Source organism: Arachis ipaensis, chromosome B09 (assembly GCF_000816755.2).
Source record: "Arachis ipaensis cultivar K30076 chromosome B09, Araip1.1, whole genome shotgun sequence".
NCBI classification, from domain to species: domain Eukaryota; kingdom Viridiplantae; phylum Streptophyta; class Magnoliopsida; order Fabales; family Fabaceae; genus Arachis; species Arachis ipaensis.
In genome coordinates this window covers 53,399,305-53,420,080 of record NC_029793.2, presented here as the reverse complement: position 1 = coordinate 53,420,080, position 20,776 = coordinate 53,399,305, and the positions used below count along the sequence as shown (strand labels likewise).

Below are 20,776 nucleotides of genomic sequence, written 5' to 3'. Positions count from 1 at the left end.
AATAGAGCACAACTCAGGGGAAACAGATAGAAAGCACAGAAGGAAGAAGGATATGATCAAACAATTCAAATAAGAGCCATTAGAGTAAACAAATACTCAAGCAAGGGAAAACATGTATAAAATATTCAATTGTTCAAAAGAAATGTGTTTTCCCAAGATCAAGAAACCTAAGGTTCATATGCATGAGTGAACAAACAATGAAAGCATATATATGTCTTAGGTGCATTATGTATGTGAATTGAATTGGAAGAAATTGATTATTGCCTTATTGCATTTGAATTCACAGTGTTATAAAAATTATGCAATAAAGGCAATAATCAACTTGGCACTTTTAAAGCACCTGCTTATTCATGGAATAAAGCTGTAAAATGATCACATAGCCAATCCTTGTTCCCAAAAGCAATGTCAATTGAATTCAAAATCATTGCTCAAAAATATTTACAAGGGACAAGTAATTGTACATGGTCATTTATGTTCAAGAGCACATGAATAAGCATTCGATCAATTCACTAAACACATATTATATGTACTACTACAAAAAGGGCACCAAACATATTCCCAAATGAAATTTTAATGTTAATTTGGTGTTGAAGCAAAAGGGCAAGGCAGTTAGTACATGAAGCAGTAAATCAGCAGGCTATACACTTAAAAGTACCAAATAGAATGGTTAAAGCTGTAAAATTTCAATCCAATTGGTTCCGAAAACAAAATCAGCAAGAAGTGCATAGCTGGCAGGTTGATTGTTAAAGCATGGTGTGCACAGCAAAATGGACATCAAACCAGATAATCAAAAGCAAAATGAAGTTCAGATTAATGCTTCAGCAGAAATACAGAGTGCATAAACCAAATCATGTCAGGCAGTATTTACAATAAACAAAGAATTGTACTATATGAAAATAAAATGCCAAATGGAAGCAAAATCCAGGTTCTTATGCTGATCAGACACAGAAATCAGACAGAAACTTTATTCAGGCATTTCAACAAGCATAATGTGTGCAGAAATTAGCAGCAGGCACCACAGTTTGCAGTTCCGTATTCATGGCAGCAGTCACAGCAACATTCAGTCCATAGAACAATCCAAAATACTCAGCCAGCATCACATATAATCAATCCGAAAAACAGAAGTTATCTAACCTAATACCACCTAATTGCTAAAACAGAATCAAAATCAGAATTAAAAACATGTAAAATGAAACAAAAGCAGAAAAGGGGAAGTTACAGGGGAAGAATATGAACCTGTAATGCAGAAGGAGGGAGGAGGAAAAGGGACCGAGAAGGGGGTGTGGTGAACGTCGCGGTGGCACAGAAGCTCACCGCCGCTGGTGTGGTCAGACGCCGGAAAGAAGAGCGCGGCTAGGGCTGGCACAGTGGTAGTGCAGGTAGCACAGGGAAAAGAGAGAAGGGGAAATGTGAGAGAGAGAAGAAGGAAGAAAGGAAGGGGGAGGGACGACGGCGGTGCGGGGTTCCGCCGGTGGTGGTTGGTCGCGGTGGTGGAAGGTGATGGTGTGAAGAGGGGGGGTTGGGTGGGTTCAGAGAGAAGAAAAAGAAAGGGTTGGAATGCTGGGAGGAAACTGATGCACGAGTCCCCTTTCTTTTCAAATTAACGTTCGAAAAGTGACCTGTGCGGATGCACAAGGTCGTGTGCGGATGCACACAAGGAGAACGGAGGGGTTATGCGCGTGCACATGCTCGTGCGGACGCTGCGGACAGAAGGTGCAACGTAACCTGTGCGGGCGCACATAAGAGGAAAAGGGGTTGGCGTGCGATCGCACAAGGGGTGCGGTCACTGCGACCAGAGGGAATTGTTCAGGCTGTGCAGGCGCACAGGGGTTGTGTGCTCGCACGTGTGTTTTTTTTTTAAAGAATAAAGGTAACGTGTGCGGCCGCACACCACATGGTGTGCGGTCGCACAGAGGGGTAAAGAGGGTGGTGTGCACACGCACAAGCTGTGCGCGTGCTGCGAACAGAGTGAGTTTTTGGAGGCGTGCGGGCGTACATTGCTGTGCGGACGCACAGGGACGGAAAACAGGGGAGCTGTGCGCACGCACAAGGCCGTGCGGACGCACAGGTCTCTGTTCTTGCAACGAAAATTATGCCTCCAAGGCATCAATCTTGACACCCAAAACAATTTTTTAGGCCCCAAAATATCATAAAACTCCACAAACACCTTATTTCACCAAAATTAACTAAAAAAGATCAAAATAAATCTAACCAACCATGCGAAATAACCAATTTATTCATGAAATAAAAGCTAAAATAGAGAAAGTTAGAAGGATATTACCATGGTGGGGTGTCTCCCACCTAACACTTTGGTTTATAATCTTAAGTTGGACTTCGTGAGGAGATCCTTGTTAGGGCGGCTTATGCTTCCACTCCTCCTTAAATCTCTAACCAAGTTTGCTATTGATTCGACCTCCAAGGTCCCAATTAGATTGCATCAAACTCATGAGAGATTTCAAGTTAGCAACTCGGATCCACAAGTGTTGATTCTTGAAATTAATGCCCGGATCCCATACTTGAGTTCCTCTATCACCCATTGACAAGCTTGTACACTCCCCGGAATCCACTAAATTGACTCTTGCACCAAAATTGAGCTCCAAATGTTGATTCGGCTCCCTTGATGAACTTCTTATTTCCTTGCCGAACAACATTCTTCTCATCACCATCCACTACTCCAAGAAAGGTTCAGAGTTGACCATCCGTTTCTAAAATGGCATATTTATGTGGGCCTAAGAAGCTTATTAGAGAGGTCTTCGCCCACTCAATTTGCTCTAGAACGCATGCTTTCACCTCTTGGCAACTAAAATCTTCCTCAACCTCTTTTGAATCCTCTTTATCCTCACTCAAGTAAAAAATTGGAGGTTGTGTGAAGTCCACATCAACATCTCCTTCCAATTCAAACAAAGGAGGTTCATGAAAGTCATTGAAGGAATTATCTAAGTTGGACAAAAAATCTTGAATGATGGAATCTTCTTGATCAATTCCTATTAGCTCTTCATGCATCTCCTCATGCACTTCATGTTGTGACTTGACATCTTCTTCTTGATTTTGTAATTCTTCTTTCACTCCACACCTTTCACTCGGTTTCACACATTCAGCCATCAATTTCTCTTGCTTATGGCATAAATGCAATGAAGCTAAATGACCCAAAGCTTTTGCTAAGGTAGACATGACTTGCTCTTGCTTCTTCCGGAACTCTTATTGTTCTTGAATGAGCATGAGAAGTACTTCTTGTGTGGTTTGATCCATGTAGAAAGATGAAGATTGAGGTGATGAAGGTTGACAATTAAACTCATGAGGGTACGGGTTTTGGTTTTGTATGTAGTGAGAGTGTGGTGTATAAGATTAGTGACTATAAGGGTAAGTGTTTGGGCTCCTTTGGGGTGCATTGTGGTAATGGTGTGAAAAAGTCATGAAGAAAATATAAAGAAGAACCTACTAACAAAAGCAAACAAACAACCAAAAAGTGCTAATTACACTATTAACATATTCACATCAACCAAAAGAAATAACACCGTTGCAACATTCCCTGGCAATAGTGCAAATTTGATGAACGACCAAATCGTGGGTTTGGATTTTCACAATAAAAATAGGATTTGTCCATTGCAAGTATAGTCCAAACCCAACCAATAATCATCAATCAAATGATTAATTCAAAAGAAAATATAAATCAAGAATCTTTCAACCTCGAGTCGTTCTCCCTAGGAATGCAAATGGAAGTGTTTCTCTTTCGGTTGTGAGGAAAAGGGGGATTTTCAAGCAAGAAATAAAATATTAAAAGAACTAAGCAATGAAATATGAGATGAGCAAAATCGTAAATAATGCAAGCAACATGGAAATGAGATCAAAACTAGTGAAAATGCTATAAAAGCAATAAAAGCCTTGACTCGGGAATGAGGATCTAAGGAATCCTATCATCGCCATAACCACAACTATGATAATTATGATGAGTCAATCTTGCCTAGTCAACCCCAACCATCGAGGAGTAAGTCAAGCAAGCATAATTGACCTTAATCCATAAGTCCTAGCTAACTTATCAAACTAGTTGATAAAAAGCTAGCGTCAATGGAAACAATAATCAACTAGCTACCCAAGAATTACCACTAAATGTCGGACATTATAACTCTAGTATCCTAGGAACTCAAACCACAAGCCAAGGTGGGAAAATCTACTCAAAATCTAAGTTTGGCATTTTCACAAACACTTTGCATGCATAAAAGTAAAGCATGGGAAATTGCAAAGTAAATTAGAAAACTATAACCAACTATCAACAAAACTAAACATAAACTAGCAATAAAACATAAAGGAAGCATGAAATATAAAATTCATTGATCAAAATTCCAAGAACTCAAAATTGCAATATGAATAAAGTAACTTAAACCAAAAGGAAGTGAAAGTAAAAGTGCTTTAATTAAAGAGGAAATTGAGAGTACTTACAATTAAAGATGATCAAAAATCCAAAATTAAGCTTGCTATAAAATGCTACATGGAAATGAAAATTTAACCCTAGGAGAGCATTCTACTCTACACTACTCCTACTCCTAATTACTTGCAAAAACTCCAACTACACCCTAATGGAAGCTCTCCCTTTGATATGTGTTGATTCTCCCCTTATATAGCATCCAAAACAACATTTCAGCCTTCCAAAAATGAGCCAAGGGCCTCCAAATTTGCCCAGCACGTGATTTATTAATGAAATCACGTGCAGGGACCTGTGTGGACGCATAGACGTGTGCATCCGCACACGCGGCTAAAAGTTTTCCTGTGCTTACGCACAGGTACTCGTGCGCACGCACACGTCGATGTGTGTGCTTTCCTTGTTTTCTTCATGTTTTCTCCCTTGTACATGCTTCCTTCCACTTTTGGTTATCCATTCTTGCCTCTAAGGCCTGAAATTACTCACAAACCATATCACGGCATCGAATGACATGAAAGTGGGATTAAAAATCACTAATCTAAGCATTAAAACGCATGTTTTCACTTTCAAAATCAAATTAGAGATCAAACATAAAAGTATGCTATTTTGGTGTTTAAGTGTGAGTTCATATGCTAGAATCCATTCAATTCAAGCCAAAATACATTGGAAAATATGGACTTATTAGGACACATGAAGAAACTAAGACATAAAATATAGAAAGAATCACCTAGTACAAAAAACTCAGCTATATCTGCTTATTCAGGCATAATTATTGGTATATCCATAGCTCAACAAGCAATTAAAAATGGGAGTTATTACCCTCCAGACATAGTATTCAATTAAAAAAAAGTCTATTACATAAAAATTAACATCATTCTCTTTTAAACGAGTAGGTTACTAGGTTTGAGTCATAACCTTTGAGATGAGCAAAATTCTCCATCAAAAGTTGTCTGTCTCATCGTGCTAGAACCTCTGCCTCTGCCTTTGCCTCTGTCCCTCCCTCTTGTTGGATTTTGAGAAGCACCAGAGAACCCTTTCCTACCTCTTGTGCTTGGCTTTGAGGTGGATATTTGCATGGTATCGTCATCATCACTAAAGGAAACTGCAGGTTCAATTCCAAAGGTGCTTCTGCCTTGAAAATCCTAGGAGTTGGAGAGAAAATGATTAAGAATAAATTTTGTGAATAACACTACCTACCCAGAACTAACTTTTCCATCACTATTGCAATAGTACCATATGATATGTTGGGTTTACCTAAATTGACTGACCAGTATAAGTGAACTATGTGGGTTCCTTAGATTGTGTGGATCTTTGTTTGACACGTTCCTAGAAGATGAGAACCGACAAAATAATTAATGACACGAGAAAATGTATGTTTCATCAATCAAAGATCACAGTGATCCATACCAACGCATACTAAGGTCCCAATAATTGCAATACTACAAAGAAAATTGTGATGGACGGAGCCTAGATGGGCATAAGTAAATACATTCCTACATAATATGCTAGAATTCTATGTCACGAAAGCCTCGATAACATCAAGGCATTCACCACAAGGCCATGTTCATTAAACATTAAAACAAATAGAGCTTCTAACCTTTAAGCACTCTCCAACTTTACAATTAAATCTTCCTCATTGAACTTCATGGTATTTGAATCCTTAGCAATTTTGTTCTGTAGAAGCACAATAAATCATCAATGAGAAGAGGAAGGAGTATCACGTGAATACAAATTAATGAGAAGAAGAGACAAGGTGGACTACAATGTGAACCAGATCTACAACATAGCAAATATCAAAGACAAAGCCAAATGGCATTTAAAAGCAAAATAGAATCGTCACTCTTGTTTCGTTAATATTGCTTTGTACACATGTAAAATGCATTTTTGTCATCCTTGTTCACAAAATTGTGTAATGCAATATCCAAATCATTGACAGGTAGTATCTCCATTTTCTGCAAAACCATTAAACGTAACATGTATTAAAAAATTAAAAATAATAAAACAAAAAAATCGAACTTGCTGCATGCTCATATTTATATTCCTTATCTTCAATGAAAACTCAAGAGAATCCAGATACAACTAAAGTTGTCTGGTACTATACAACTAGCAAATCAAGCTTAAACTAAATAATAGGAACTTAAGTCAGGATCCCAATCAAATTTAGAAATATGTGGTAGGAATGTCAATGATTTCTTGTTTCTAATTATGACTTTTTTCCAATCATCAAATCCTTTGAATTTTCATAACAAAATTCAAAAAAGTTATTGCGGAATAGAATATAAAACATAGTAAATAATATTAGAGAATGGGCCAAAGTTATCTACTTAGCCGTACATTATTGAAATAGCAAGTACACATAGAGCAACATAAGGAAAGATCAAAATTATTAAAGTACTCAGTTTCTAAATACCAGATTATTTTTAGCAACCAAAGCCTCTATAAATAGGAACATAGTCAAAATACATGTTTAACAGTTCTAGTGATTCTATCGAACATGGGAAGCACAGTTCTACTAAATATGGGTTTGAAGCTGCAGAGGAGGTGGGAGGATTAGAGAAAAATAGCAGAGACTGGAATAATGCTTGTCCTTCTGATTATCAAAACATTGTCACTACTTCATCTTTATTCATATATAATTGTAGGCACATTTCTATCAAATTCTGCATTCGTAAACAAATTTGTTTCAAGATTTTATTTTATTTTTTTAAATTAGCTTCCTGACAAGCTAGTAGAATTTGCTTACAAGCTCAATGTCTTGGCGTGAAATTTTCTTGCTATCATTAATTGTAGCAGATGCTGATCCTAAATCCGTAATGAGAGCATCAGTTGTGTGATTGTTCAGTTATCGTTCACTTTGGAAGTTGTGAGAAGCTTGAGTTGAGGCAATTCTTTCTTTCTCTGCAATTCAGTTCACAAAATCCATAGAAGAGGTGCAGAAATAGCAATCTAGAATCATTGAAATCATAGAAGCAAGTGAGAAAGCATCCATATGAAGCTGAACTAGGCACAAATTAGAATTAATAGAGATCTCAAATTCAATTCACCCTCTCAAAAACACGGAGATTATTTGAACAATTTCTGAATGAAAGTGAGTGAGAAAATTTAAGTCTCGAACTAAACAAGAACAAATTTGGAAGAAATTCTCACCGCAATGACTTGGAACAACATGAAAATCAGTTCCACGAGATCTGATAGCTTCGAAAGCAGCTTCAATTGAAGCTTCTAGACACTCCCGCTCACTCGCCTTCCAGATTTCCTCAACCAATGCCACCGCGTCCGCGCCGAAACCACGCTTTGAGTGCTTCAAGCCACCGGAGCAAAAGCAGAACTAGCGGAAGAACCCTGGAAGATGACACAGAAGCAGAAGAGAGGCTCCACGATCACCTCGTCCTCTATTCATAACTCCACCGATGACGTGCTGACGAAGGAGACAATGACGAAAACAATGGCGGTGTTGATGTCGATGACATTGAGATTCTAGGATTTCAGATAGATCTCACTCTCCGTCGTCCTCTCTTTCTCTCTCTTGAAGCAAATAAAATATATTATGGAGGTTTTAATAACTCCCATTAAAAAACTACCAAAAATAAATACAAATTTTGTAGTGAAAACCAACCCAATTCAAATACATTATGATCCATATCTAAACTTACCATTTAACACCCACAGTCATACCCTTATGTTCCATCATTTACCAATTCACTTCCTCTATCATTTTCACACCTAATCATCATTCAATTCACCAATCCCTCAATCAAATTACAACAACATCATCCATCAATAATACTCCATATATATAATCATCATTAATCATCTGTCATCATCATATTAGCATTCCACCACAATCATATCTCAACTCATACCATTTATTTAATGTCCATCAACATGCATATAACACAATCACAATTCAATCAACCATATATTCAATTCAATCCTATACTATGGTCCAATAGCCTAAGTGTCACAAAACATTACATATTTCATAGAGAAAACTAAAATCATACCTTGATCAATTTCCACGCAACTCAAATCACCTACCAAGGCCACCAAGCTCAATCTCAAATCTCAAGACCACCAAGCTCACTCCAGCAAACACCAAACCTCAATCTAACATCATACAATAATATACAAAATCAATAATAGGACTAACCAAAACATCAAACCACAAGGGTTTGAAGAGACTTAACTTGTCCGACGGTATTAGGGGCAAAACCCAACAATATTTCAATGCTAGATCACCCCTAAACAATCAAAATCACAAAATCTACTCAAACAAAATCTAAAAATGTGAAATATGATAGGGCAGAAAACTGGAGCATGAAATGCAAGTTCTTACCAGCAAAACTTAGTTATAAATGACAGACTCAGCGAGAGCTTTGCGTGACTACAAATAGCACGCGAATCGGAGCACCGTAGCTCAAGATACAAGCAAAAGAAGAAGGAGATGAATAGTGTTTTTCTCTCTTCTCTTCTCCCTTCAGTTCAGCTACTAGGGTTATGTTCTTGGGTGAAATGAGGCTGAATTAGCTTCATTAACATGCTTATATATGTCGGGCTTGGGTCCGGTCCAACCCGCTCAGTATTTTTGGTCCGTTTGGCCCAACTTTGGGCCAAAACTTTTAAAATTAGTGTCCGATTTTTAATTCTAAATATTTTTCTTATTTTTTCTACTATTTTTATTATTCTCTCACAGTACCAAACAACTTAAGCCGGTACTGTCAGCTAAATTATCGGTACGCATTTTTACGTAATTTTCAGCGGAAAATTACATTTTTCCACTCAGAAAAATTCACTGAATTCAAATCTTACCATTAAATTTTTAAATTAATATGTCTAAATTTTTGAACCTATTTTTGATAATTAAATTATTTTATCTAAGCGGTTGATTTAGTTTCGATTCTTACACATTTTGGTTGTAAAATTAGTAATAGATATAATAGATGTGAGAGAGCTAGAAAAGTGAAGAGGGAGGATGAGAGAATTCTTTAATTTTAGAGGAAAAGATTTGATTTCAATTGTAATGAGAAAGTGACATAAGGCACATTTTGGTTGTAAAATTAGTAATATATAATAGATAATAGATAATATCTAAGGATTAATTTGTAATTAAAATTAAATAAGAACTATTTAACAATTATTAAAAAACTTAAAAAATATATTTTGTTATTAGGACCATTTAATAGTCTAAACGTTATGGAACCATCGAATCCTTTGCCCGTAGTCTTAGGATAAAGAAAAGACAAGTTGTTACATGTAATTTATTATGCAAGTCGTGTTTTGAACGACACACAGAAGCATTGCACAACAATTGAGAAAGAGTTATTAGCCATAGTATTTGCTTTTGATAAATTTAGATCTCATTTAATTAGTTCAAAAGTAATAATCTACACTGATCATTCTTCTTTTAAGTATCTTTTGTCTAAATAGGATGCCATGCCAAGATTGATAAAATAGGTGCTATTGCTTCAAGAATTTGATGCGAAAATCCGGGATAGAAAAAGAACAGAGAATCCAGTGGTGGACCATCTATCTAAAATTTATCTCAAAAAACCTCAAGCACCACAAATACCCCTCAAAGAAGAATTTCCTGATGAACAACTCCTAGCCATTAGAGTTATGCCATGGTTTGTTGACATGGCTAGCTACAAGGCTGGGAGAATCATTTCTAAGGAATATAATCGAGATAAAAAAGAAAGCTAATTCAAGGTTCCTAATACTTCATATGGGATGACCCCTATCTCTTTAAAAGATGTTCTGACAACATTATACGGAGGTGCATTCCTGAAGAAGAAATCCAAGGAGTGTTATGGCACTGCCAAAATTCAGACTATGGTGACCACATCAGTGGAGAAAGAATGGCTACCAAAAGTGCTTCAATATGGCCTTTATTGGCCCACTCTTTTCAATAACGCCCGATCTTTTGTTGAAAAATGAGATAGATGACAGAGATCCAAAAATCTATCTCCGAGATATGAGATGCCGCAAAACTTCTTACTTGAAGTGGAGTTGTTTGATGTATGGGAGTAGATTTCATGGAGTCTTTTCCTTCCTCAAACTCAAACATCTACATTCTAATGGCTGTTGACTATGTGTCTAAGTGGGTGGAAGCCATGCCAACACCCACTAATGATGCTAAGATTGTGATTAACTTTTTGAAAAAGACAAATTTCAACAGATTTGGAGTTCCAAAAAAAAACTAATTAGTGATGGAAGAATCTACTTTTGTAACAAGCAACTTAAAACTCTTCTTAAAAAAATGAAGTGAGACACAAGGTGGCAACCCCATATCATCTGCAAACCAGCAGACAAGTGAAGGTGTCCAACCGAAAGCTAAAAATTTTTTTGGAGAAGATGGTCAATGCCTCTAGAAAGGATTAGTCTAGAAAAATTAGAGATGCCTTTAAGCTTACCGGATAACTTTCAAAACCCCAATTAGGATGTCACCTTACCGACTAATTTATGGGAAAGCATGTCATTTACCTGAATTTGAGCATAGAACATTTTGGGCAATCAAGTTATTGAACTTTGATGCCAAGACAGTGGGTGAAAAAAGACTTCTTCAACTCAATGAGTTTGATGAATTTCAAAATCAAGCATATGATAATGCCAAGGAAAGAACAAAAAGGTGGTATGACAAGAAAATCCTCTCAAAAGAATTCAAACTAGGTCAGAAAGCCTTATTGTTCAACTTATAGCTAAAGCTATTTCCCGAAAAATCGAAAACAAGGTGGTATAGATCATTTACAGTAAGTAAAATGTTCCCCTATGGACATATTGAAGTAATGGAGGAAAATACTAGAAGAAGGTTTATAGTCTATGAATAGAGATTAAAGCCATATCTTGGAGAAGAAGTTCATCGGCAAAAATCAACCCAATTCCTATCTTGAGAAGCCTCAACTGTTAAGCTAGTAACATTAAAAAAGCGCTTGTTAGGAGGTAACCCAACTCATTAGTATCTTCTAATTATTCCTTAATTATGCTTTTAATCTAGTTTTCTAGTTAATCATAAAATCTATGAAGAAAATAGAGAGATATAAACTCCTAGGGGAAGCTGGAAGTGGGAAAGCCTATCACCCAAACAAAAGAAGCTCCTAAGGGGAGCAAGAGCCCAGCGCCCATGCTATAGGCTCCCCTGGAGCCTGACACCAAGGGTGCATTTGTAACACCCTATCACACTAAACTTCACCCTATAGCCATGAAGCAAAGGCAATAGACTATCACGACAGTTCTAAAGCTCTATACAATAGTATATAATTAAGAAATAGTATAACTAGATGCCCGATGAAATGAATAAAAGATCAAAGATACATAGAACAGGAATACAAAGCGCGAAGCATTCACACACGATATGTAACACTCTACCACACAAAGTTTTACGCCTAGGACGTAAATCAGAGGTTGCGGAGGTATTACGACCTCTAAGAAGAAAATACATATATAGATATATTGAAAAAGGGAATTAACTAGGAGCCTTGAAGAAAAATTAAACAAAATACAAACAGGACAGTGCAACACTCACGATCAGATAAATGTGGAAAGGTAGGTGAGATCGAGCGGAAAAGATAACGTATATATGAGATCAGAGTTCGAAAGGTATAAATAACAAGATCTAGGGCCGGCTTGCGAAGCAAAGGCCGACCAGAGTATACATATACATATATATAACCCAAAAGAGTAGCCCCAAATATATGACAAAACACATGTTTCTCCAAGTCAACCTCTAGGAGGGACAAAATACAAAATACAAGGGTGGAGAATCTATATACATATATACAAAGCATTAAACAAAATACAGTAATCCCAGAATAACCAACTTCGCTTGCAGAGAGAAATCCAGATGCTCACCGAGGCGCATCTTGACCTGCATTTGAAAAATAGTAACATATATATGGAATGAGAACCAGAGGTTCTCAGCATGGTATTGGTGCCCACATATACAATATATAACATCCCGGAAAGCCAAAGGCGATCCTAGAACTCTGATACTCAGATTAAAAGCTTAAAGATTAAATTGGAAACTATAATCAGGGTAATCATCTAAGGCTCTTAGTTCTAACTCAATCACTGACTTAATTCCAATTTATTCCCTTAATCTCTCGACTTCCTCCAATCCTCCAAAACTCCGATGGAACTTCCCTTGTCACTCCTCCGCCAGACGAGGGGCATCTCAGTTGTACAAACAAACAAAGCAGAAAAAAAAACACAAGTAGGATACAGTTATAACAGGTAGCAAGTATAGCAGGTAACATAATAATCAGAAAGGCAAACCCAAGTAAAGCATAGCAAATAAAACAAACATATGCAGATGATGTATGCCTGTCCTATGGCTGATGAGTCTCATCTGTCGGTTACAAAGCCAACCCGACATGTCCTGGTAGCTAACCATTGGACAGAACACCAAACACGGAGCAAGTGGGATAACGCTGCAACCCTTGCATCTTATCCGCGTACCCAGAGCAGGGGACAACCTCACCACTGCCTCTTACCCAGGCGGTGCTATAGTTCTTGACCTAGAGCAAGCGGCGACAGAACATAGCCCTTACATCTTAACCGAATCCTCGAACTCTCCCAGAGCAAGTGGATAACACCACTGCATCTTACACAACTTATTGACTCTTACCCAGAGCAAGTGGATAACACTACTGCATCTTACCCGGAGGCATATTACAATCAAATTTGAGTTCATTTTCATTATTATTTTAATTCATTAATAATCATTCAATCATTAGTTCATCTTCCGTACATTCTCAATATCTCTACACTTCCTTAACATATATCCGGAGTGAGTGGTCATTGCCACCGCCTCTTACCCGATCACATGCTCATCCATCTCAATCCGTGTCTTATTCATCACTTATAATACCGCCTCAACTCAATCATGCACTTCTCAAGTCTAATTCCATACTAATTCTAACTTCCCTAATATACTTACTCTTATTCCGTAACCCAAACCTAGCTATCGGCCCTCAATAAAGTTTTTAAAGGTTTGAAAAATCAAAGGAATGGTCAATAGTTTAAAAATAGTGAATTTCTATCAACCAAAACACTTCCAAAACACTCAATCAATACCAAATGCTCATCAACCTTTAATCAATCATTCAACCATTTAAACTATTCAATTCTCAATTTCTCAACTCATTCAAAGTTCTCAATTTAATATACTTCAAGTCAATACTCATCAATAACATTCATCAACACAATTCCTATAAAAAACTCAACAAGTTCACAATCAATTCATCACTAACCACTTTTATAATAATTCCAACTAATTCCTCAATACCAATTACGTCTCCATCCTTCCTCAGCCATTTCACACCTAATTACACAATTCAATTCTTAATTCACTATTCATAAATATCACAAACCCTCATATACAAATCATATATAACATGTCAACATATCAACATTCAACAATTCTCAGCATTAATCACTAATCATCAACAATTTACATAGTTCAACTTATCCTACGGTCAACTAGCCTAAGTTTTCACACGACATTACATATTATTTACGAGAAACTAAAACCATACCTTGGCCTATTTCTCCCCAAGCTCAAACTCCTCAATTCAAGCCTCCAAGGTTTCAAATCAAGTGCTACAAGGTCCAGCCACCAAAGCTTGATTTCAGGTGCTCCAATTCACCGATTAAATCTCCAATTCAACGTAAACTCAATCTAATTCCATGAAATTCACCAAATTAATAACTAGGGTTCACATAACTGGATAACCACAAGGGTTTAGAGTTTTCTTACCTTACCCATGGATTATTTAGACAAAATCTATCAGTTTCTCAAGTTAATTCAATCCTAATACATCAAAACATCAAAATCATCAATACTCATTAACCCAAAAATGAAATCTGAATAGAAGGAAAATTATGGGCACGAAAACAAAGTTTCCTACCAAATGTTTTAGTGGATTTTATAGAGAATTTCTAGACGAACGCGTGGCCGCTGACGGCTCGTCAATCGGAGCTCCGGATTAAAAGTTATATGAAGTTGAAATCTACCTAAGGGTTTGAGAATTTGTGCTTTATTCTTCCCCCTTCTCCCCTTGTGCACCGTGTTTCTCATCATATGGGGGAGAGAGGATGCTGAGTTGCTTAAGTAAAATGGGTTTGGGTTGGGCCACAAGCCCATTTCGGGCCCATTTTACCTGGTTCGGCCCGTTCGACCCAATTTTGGGCCAAATCTTTTAAACTTAGTGTCAAAATTTGTATTTTAATTAGTTCTTCCATTCTAAGCTATAAAATTTAATTTTATAATTTTATTAAATAATAATTAATTTATTCATTAATTATTTACTAATTTCTTGAGTTTTACACGATAACTACAAGCACGAAAAGCACGAGATATAAACAAAATACATAACACCTTGTGAAGCTCCAAGATACAAGGTACTAATTAAAGTAAACAAGTTATATATACAATATCTAACAAAGAACTAGCCTCAGCCTGCGGAGTTTAGGCTAACTAGTTTAAACAAAATATACATAAGAGTTTTTATAACAAAATAGTTAACATCTTATCTCTCAAGTTTTCAAGTACAAAAGCATCTAAGATAGCAAAATATACAAAAGTAAGTGATTACAAAAGTAAATAAAAATGAAAGTTGAGCCATGCTCTGCTCTGTCACCATCCGCAAACTCACTGAGGTGGGTTGCGACTTGCATATGAAAAATAACAACATATGGTATGAGAACTAGGGGTTCCCATTATGGTAACAGTGCCCAATAGATAAGATATAAGGTTTTGGGAAGTCAAAGGCAATATTAGGACTCCCCATATGCATATATATTTCAAAACTTATAAATATACTTTAAACCCATAAAAAGGGTTACCTAACTTAAGGGATTTCTACTCTAACAGTCACCGTTGTTCCACAGCCTTTGCCAATCTATCCTCCGCATGATCCCATCGTCACCACCTACCGAGCCTCCTCAAAATCAGAAAGCACAAGTAATGCAGACAAATAAAACACAAGAAGAGTTTATATACAACAAGTAATTCATTTAGAAAATAGGCATGTTATTCAATTAGGCATAATGCAATTAAGCAAAGCAATAAAAAACAGAGAAAATGCATATGATGAATGCCTGTCCTATTGGCTGTTGAATCACTTGTCGGTTCATTTGCTAACCCGACACATCCTTTTAGATGTTGCCTTTCTACAATGTCCATGGGATATAGTGCCCGGTGATGAAGGGAATTATTGTCGATCTAGAATTAATCAAAATAAGAATCAGTTCGTTGCAAGCATAGCCTAGACCGACAAGCAATCCTCTCAAATCAAAGTTTGATTTTTTTCCAATACAAAACAATTAACCGAGAGTAATAAAACCTCGGATCGTTCTCCCTAGGAATGCAATTGAAGTATATATCACGCTTTCGGTTGTGAGAAAAATGGATTTTTGTAATCAAAGAACAAAAGATTAAAAGAACTAAGAAATGAAAGAACTAAGAAATGATCAAAATTGGAAATTAATGCAATTAAAAGGGAAATAAGATCAAAACTTAGTCAAAATGCTAAAATGCATAAAAGAGCCTTGACTTGGGAATGAGAATCCAAGGAATCCTATCATTGTCATAACCACAACTATGATAATTATCATTAGTCAATCTCGCTTAGTTAACCTCTAACATCGAGGAGTAGGTCAAGCAAGCATAATTGACCTTGATCCATAAGTCCTAGCTAACTTACCAAATTAATTGGTAAAAAGCTAGCTTTAATGGAAAAAAGAGTCAACTAACTAACCAAGAATTACCACTAAATGTCAGACATCGTGACTCTAGTATCCTAAGAACTCAAACCCCAAGCCAAGGTGTGAAAATCTACTCAAAATCTATAATTGCCATTTTCACAAACACCTTGTGGGCATAAAAGCAAAACATGAGAAATTACAAAGGAAAATACAAACTATAACCAAACTATTCACAATTCCAACTATAAACAAGCAATCAAGCATGTATAAAGTATAAAACATGAAATTCATCAATCAAAACTTCAAGAACTCAAAATTGAAAATATTAACAAAGTGCTTGAACCAAAAGAAAATGAAAGTAAAGATGATGTAATTAAAGAGGAAATGGAGAGTACTTAAATTAAAGAAGCAAAATCCAAGACCAAACTTGCTATAAAATGCTACAATCAAAACCCTAGGAGAGAAATTGCTATCTACACTACTCCTACTCCTAAGGATGCTTTCTAACTAAGGAAAAAAAACTCAAACTAAAACCTAATGAAAGCTAATAATAACTAATGCCTTCATATGTGTTGATATCCCCTTCATATGTGTTGATATCCCCTTCATATAGCACTTCAATTCAGCATCCAGCCTTCCGAAATTGGGCCAAAAGCCCCTAAAAATCACGGATAACGTGTTTCATTAATGAAACCACGTGTAGGTGCGCATGCACACTTGACTGTGTGTACTTTTCCTTTTTTCTTCATATGTTCTCCCTTGTACATGCTTTCTTCTACTTTTGCCTAGCCACTCTTGCCTAAATGACCTGAAATCACTCACAACACATATCACGACATCGAATGGCATAAAAGGTGAATTAAAATCACTAATTTAAGCATAAAAATGCATGCTTTGACATTTAAGCTCAATTTAGGGATGAAATACAAAAGTATGCTATTTTGGTGCTTAAGTGTGAGTTTATATCATGAAATCCATTCAAATCAAGCCAAAAATTATCAACAAATATGGACTCATCAATTTTCCCACACTTAAATAATAGCATATCCTCATGCTCAACCAAACAAGGAGAATAATCAAAAGGGTAACCAACTTATTGAATGCAACTATCTATATGCATGCAAGTATACTATATATATATATATATATATATATATATATATATACTATAGTGTCTTATGGAATTGGTGAAAACAAACAATCAAATTTCCAAGTAAGAGTATAGACATATAGGGCTAAGCAAAAAAATAATTCACTGCAATCAAAATCTAAAGAATTGATTCAACTCATGAAAATGAAGCAACTTGCAAGAATACATGATAAGAGAGGTAGAGACATAGAATTGAGTGATCGAACCCTCACTAGGTGTGTATACACTCTCATCACTCGGTGTTTAGGGTTCAATCACTCAAGTCTCCTCTAATCATGCTTTCAAGGATTTGCCTTTCATCTAACAATCAACAACTATGTGATGCATGAATGCAAGTATCATGAGGTCTTTATAGGGTTGTAATGGGATTAGGGTCAAGGTGGGATAGATATGGCCAAGTGGACTAAAATTGAATCCTTGATTAGTTTAGGTATCCAACTCAACCTTTATCAATCTAATAACAAAAGTATGCAGTCCTAACCTTCCCATTCTCACTTTTACACACATTCATGTATGCTCTTTTATTCACATCACACATGCTTTCCTTATTCATTTCTTTTCTCTTTGGGGTAACTTTTGTCCCATTTTGATTTGTTTTTTCAATCAAGATAAACGCATATGGTTCAATGGTTCATACATGAATGCACCCATTTTCAAAATTTTTCTTTTAATGCATACCCAAAATATTTTTTTTCTTTTCTACCTAAGTTCCTCCCAAAGATTCCCCCACACTTAAATGCAACACACTTCTCAACCTAAGCTAAGCAAGGATGCAATTCATGGTAATTCATGATTTTTTGCTTAAGGTTGTGATGTGGTGATATTGCAAACAATGGGGTCAATTAAGGCTCAAAGGGGGTTAACAAAGGTAGATGCAAGGGTAAGTCTATATGGGTTAGTGAGCTATACAAAGATGGCCTCAATCATGCTCAATGCATTCAAACATCAATCATCGGAAATAAAGAATCAAGCAAAACCAAGATTATAATCATAGAAGGAGAAAATCACACTGTGAACAAAATTAGTGGTTAAAATGTGTAACCACTTATTAAAGCTCAAAGACTCACAAGGTATTTTGTTATATCTCTCTTCTATCTTCCATAAAAATCATTCAAGCAAGCTTTAAAAACAATTTTCCAAATCAATTCAATAGAACGCCCAAAAAACAAAATTCTTGAAATTTTTTGTTGTTTTTTACCAAAATTATTTCCTACATGTATGTATGTATGTTGTGATGGATGCAAAGTTTTCAAAATTCCTAGTTCTCTTCCTAATTTTCAGCAACCAAAAACTAACATGAACAATTAGGATCAAAATTGAACTAGGAATATGCTATTCACATCATCCATTCACAACCAATGTCCATAAGCTATTTATCAAGTAAAATAAACTGCAATATAATATATATATATATACTAAAATGAAAATGCTATGCTAGAAATAACTAGAAGCAACTATCATATATACAGATGACCAAAATAATAGTATATAGCATAAAACCAAATACCAGAAATATCCACAAAAAGCATAACAAAAACCTAAAAATAAACTAGTTAACAAGTGTTTAGGAGAGAAGTTTACACCCAAAAATAGTAGATACTCCCCCACACTTAAATGGTGCACGGTCTTCCGTGCCAAAAATCAAACCGGGGGTGGTCAACTCTGAGAAGCTCCACCGTTTAGCGGTGGTGGGTTCTATAGTCGCTGATAGACAATGATCTCGTGGGTCGGCTCTGGAATGGTCTCAGCTACCGGCTCCTGGATGGCCTGGACAGCTGCCTTTGCTGTCTGCTCGACTACTTCCTTAGTTCTCTGGTCAGCTCTCTCAACTGTTGGCTCCTCTACTGTCTGCTCCTCTACCGTCGGCTCAGTCTCAGGCTTGGGCTCTGGCTTTGGTGTAGCTATCAGAGGTGGTCTGGGGTTTCTACCCTTTAGCTTGGCTGCTAACCACTAAAACCGGCACTCATTGCGGCATTCAGTGTGCTGGATGGCCTGAAGAACGTCCTGGGCTAGCTCATAAGGTGTCCGAGGAGTAGGTGCAGGTGCCAAAGGTGCTGGTGCAGAAGGTGCGGATGATGATGCGGCTCTGTAGTCTTCCTCTTTTTCTGTGGTGGCCCATCATACTCTCTGTATGGCAGAAATGGCTGGGTTCTCATATAGATAGACGTCCGGTCTATCGGACGCCTCTCCACCCCAGATAAAGTGGCCAATCTGGTGATCATCGATGGGAAGGAGACATTGTACTTCTACTGTTGGTTCACCTTCCACGTTGACTCTCTGATAAGGGGAAGAACAGAGATCCTCTTCCCCTCTAGAATTGCCCAAAGTAGTACTGCCACACGGATCCGAATGTGAGTAGCATGTGTGCTCGGCAAGATGTAATCGGTGATGATCTGCTGCCAGATCCTTGCCTCAGGATGGAGATGAGCACATGCTATGCTTTGTGGAACCGTGTTTTCACCTCTGCTGTAATCCCATTGGGCCTCAGGTAGGCTAATCCTCTTGAGAACTGCGTCCAAGGAAAGCTTGCCCGTAGTCAAGTCTGCCACTATCTTAGGGTAAGCATCGCGGCCCGGAGGAATATGCGGAATCTGCAAGAGGGCCTCTAAAGCATGGTCAGATATGTCTAAGGTGACTCCCCGAAGAAAAACAATTGTAGCCTCTCTCTTCGGTAGATTTCCATAGAATTCTTTGACCATGTGTTCATTAATCTCCATAGGGTTGAATTCTACGAATTTCCACTGGTAGAAATTGAGTTTGTTATGTCTTGTTTCTGCATATTTCTCTAGAATGCTGAGCTTCCTCTCATAGTGGAAGGCCTTCTTTTCTAACTTCTTAAACTGCTCATGGGCTTCCTCAGTGATAAAAGTGTCCAGCTGACTGCTCGGACGTGCAGGAGGAGGAGCAAAGGGGTTGGCTTTCTCCTTTCCCTTGCGACGCTGATGAGCGGATAATTTATACCCTTTTTGGCATTGTTTTTAGGTAGTTTTTAGTATATTTTAGTTACTTTTTATTATATTTTTATTAGTTTTTATTCAAAAATCACATTTCTGGGCTTTACTAGGAGTTTGTGTATTTTTCTGTGATTTCACGTATTTTCTGGCTGAAATTGAGGGACCTGAGCAAAAATCTGGTTCAGAGGCTGAAAAAGGACTACAGATGCTGTTAGATTCTGACCTCCCTGCACTCGAAGTGGAATTTCTGGAGCTGTAGAATCCCAATTGGCGTGCTCTCAATTTCGTTGGAAATAGACATTCTAGGCTTTCCAGCAATATATAATAGTCTATACTTTGCCCGAGATTTGATGGCCCAAACCGGCGTTTAAAGTCAGCCTAAAAATTTTGGCGTAAAACGCCCAAACTGGCACCAGAATTGGAGTTAAACGCCCAAACTGGCACCAAAGCTGGCGTTTAACTCCAGGAACAGCCTAAGCACAAAAAGGCTTCAATGCTCAGCCCAAGCACACACCAAGTGGGCCCTAGAAGTAGATTTATGCACTATATGTACTT

General features: G+C 37.1%; 1 long non-coding RNA gene across 1 annotated transcript; it reads right to left on the bottom strand.

The window, feature by feature from the left end:
* LOC110266664 lies at positions 7,117 to 7,882 on the bottom strand. Its single transcript, XR_002354138.1, has 2 exons — positions 7,565 to 7,882; positions 7,117 to 7,363 (listed from the first exon to the last, which is right to left on the bottom strand). It is a non-coding gene; the product is annotated as an uncharacterized LOC110266664 (long non-coding RNA).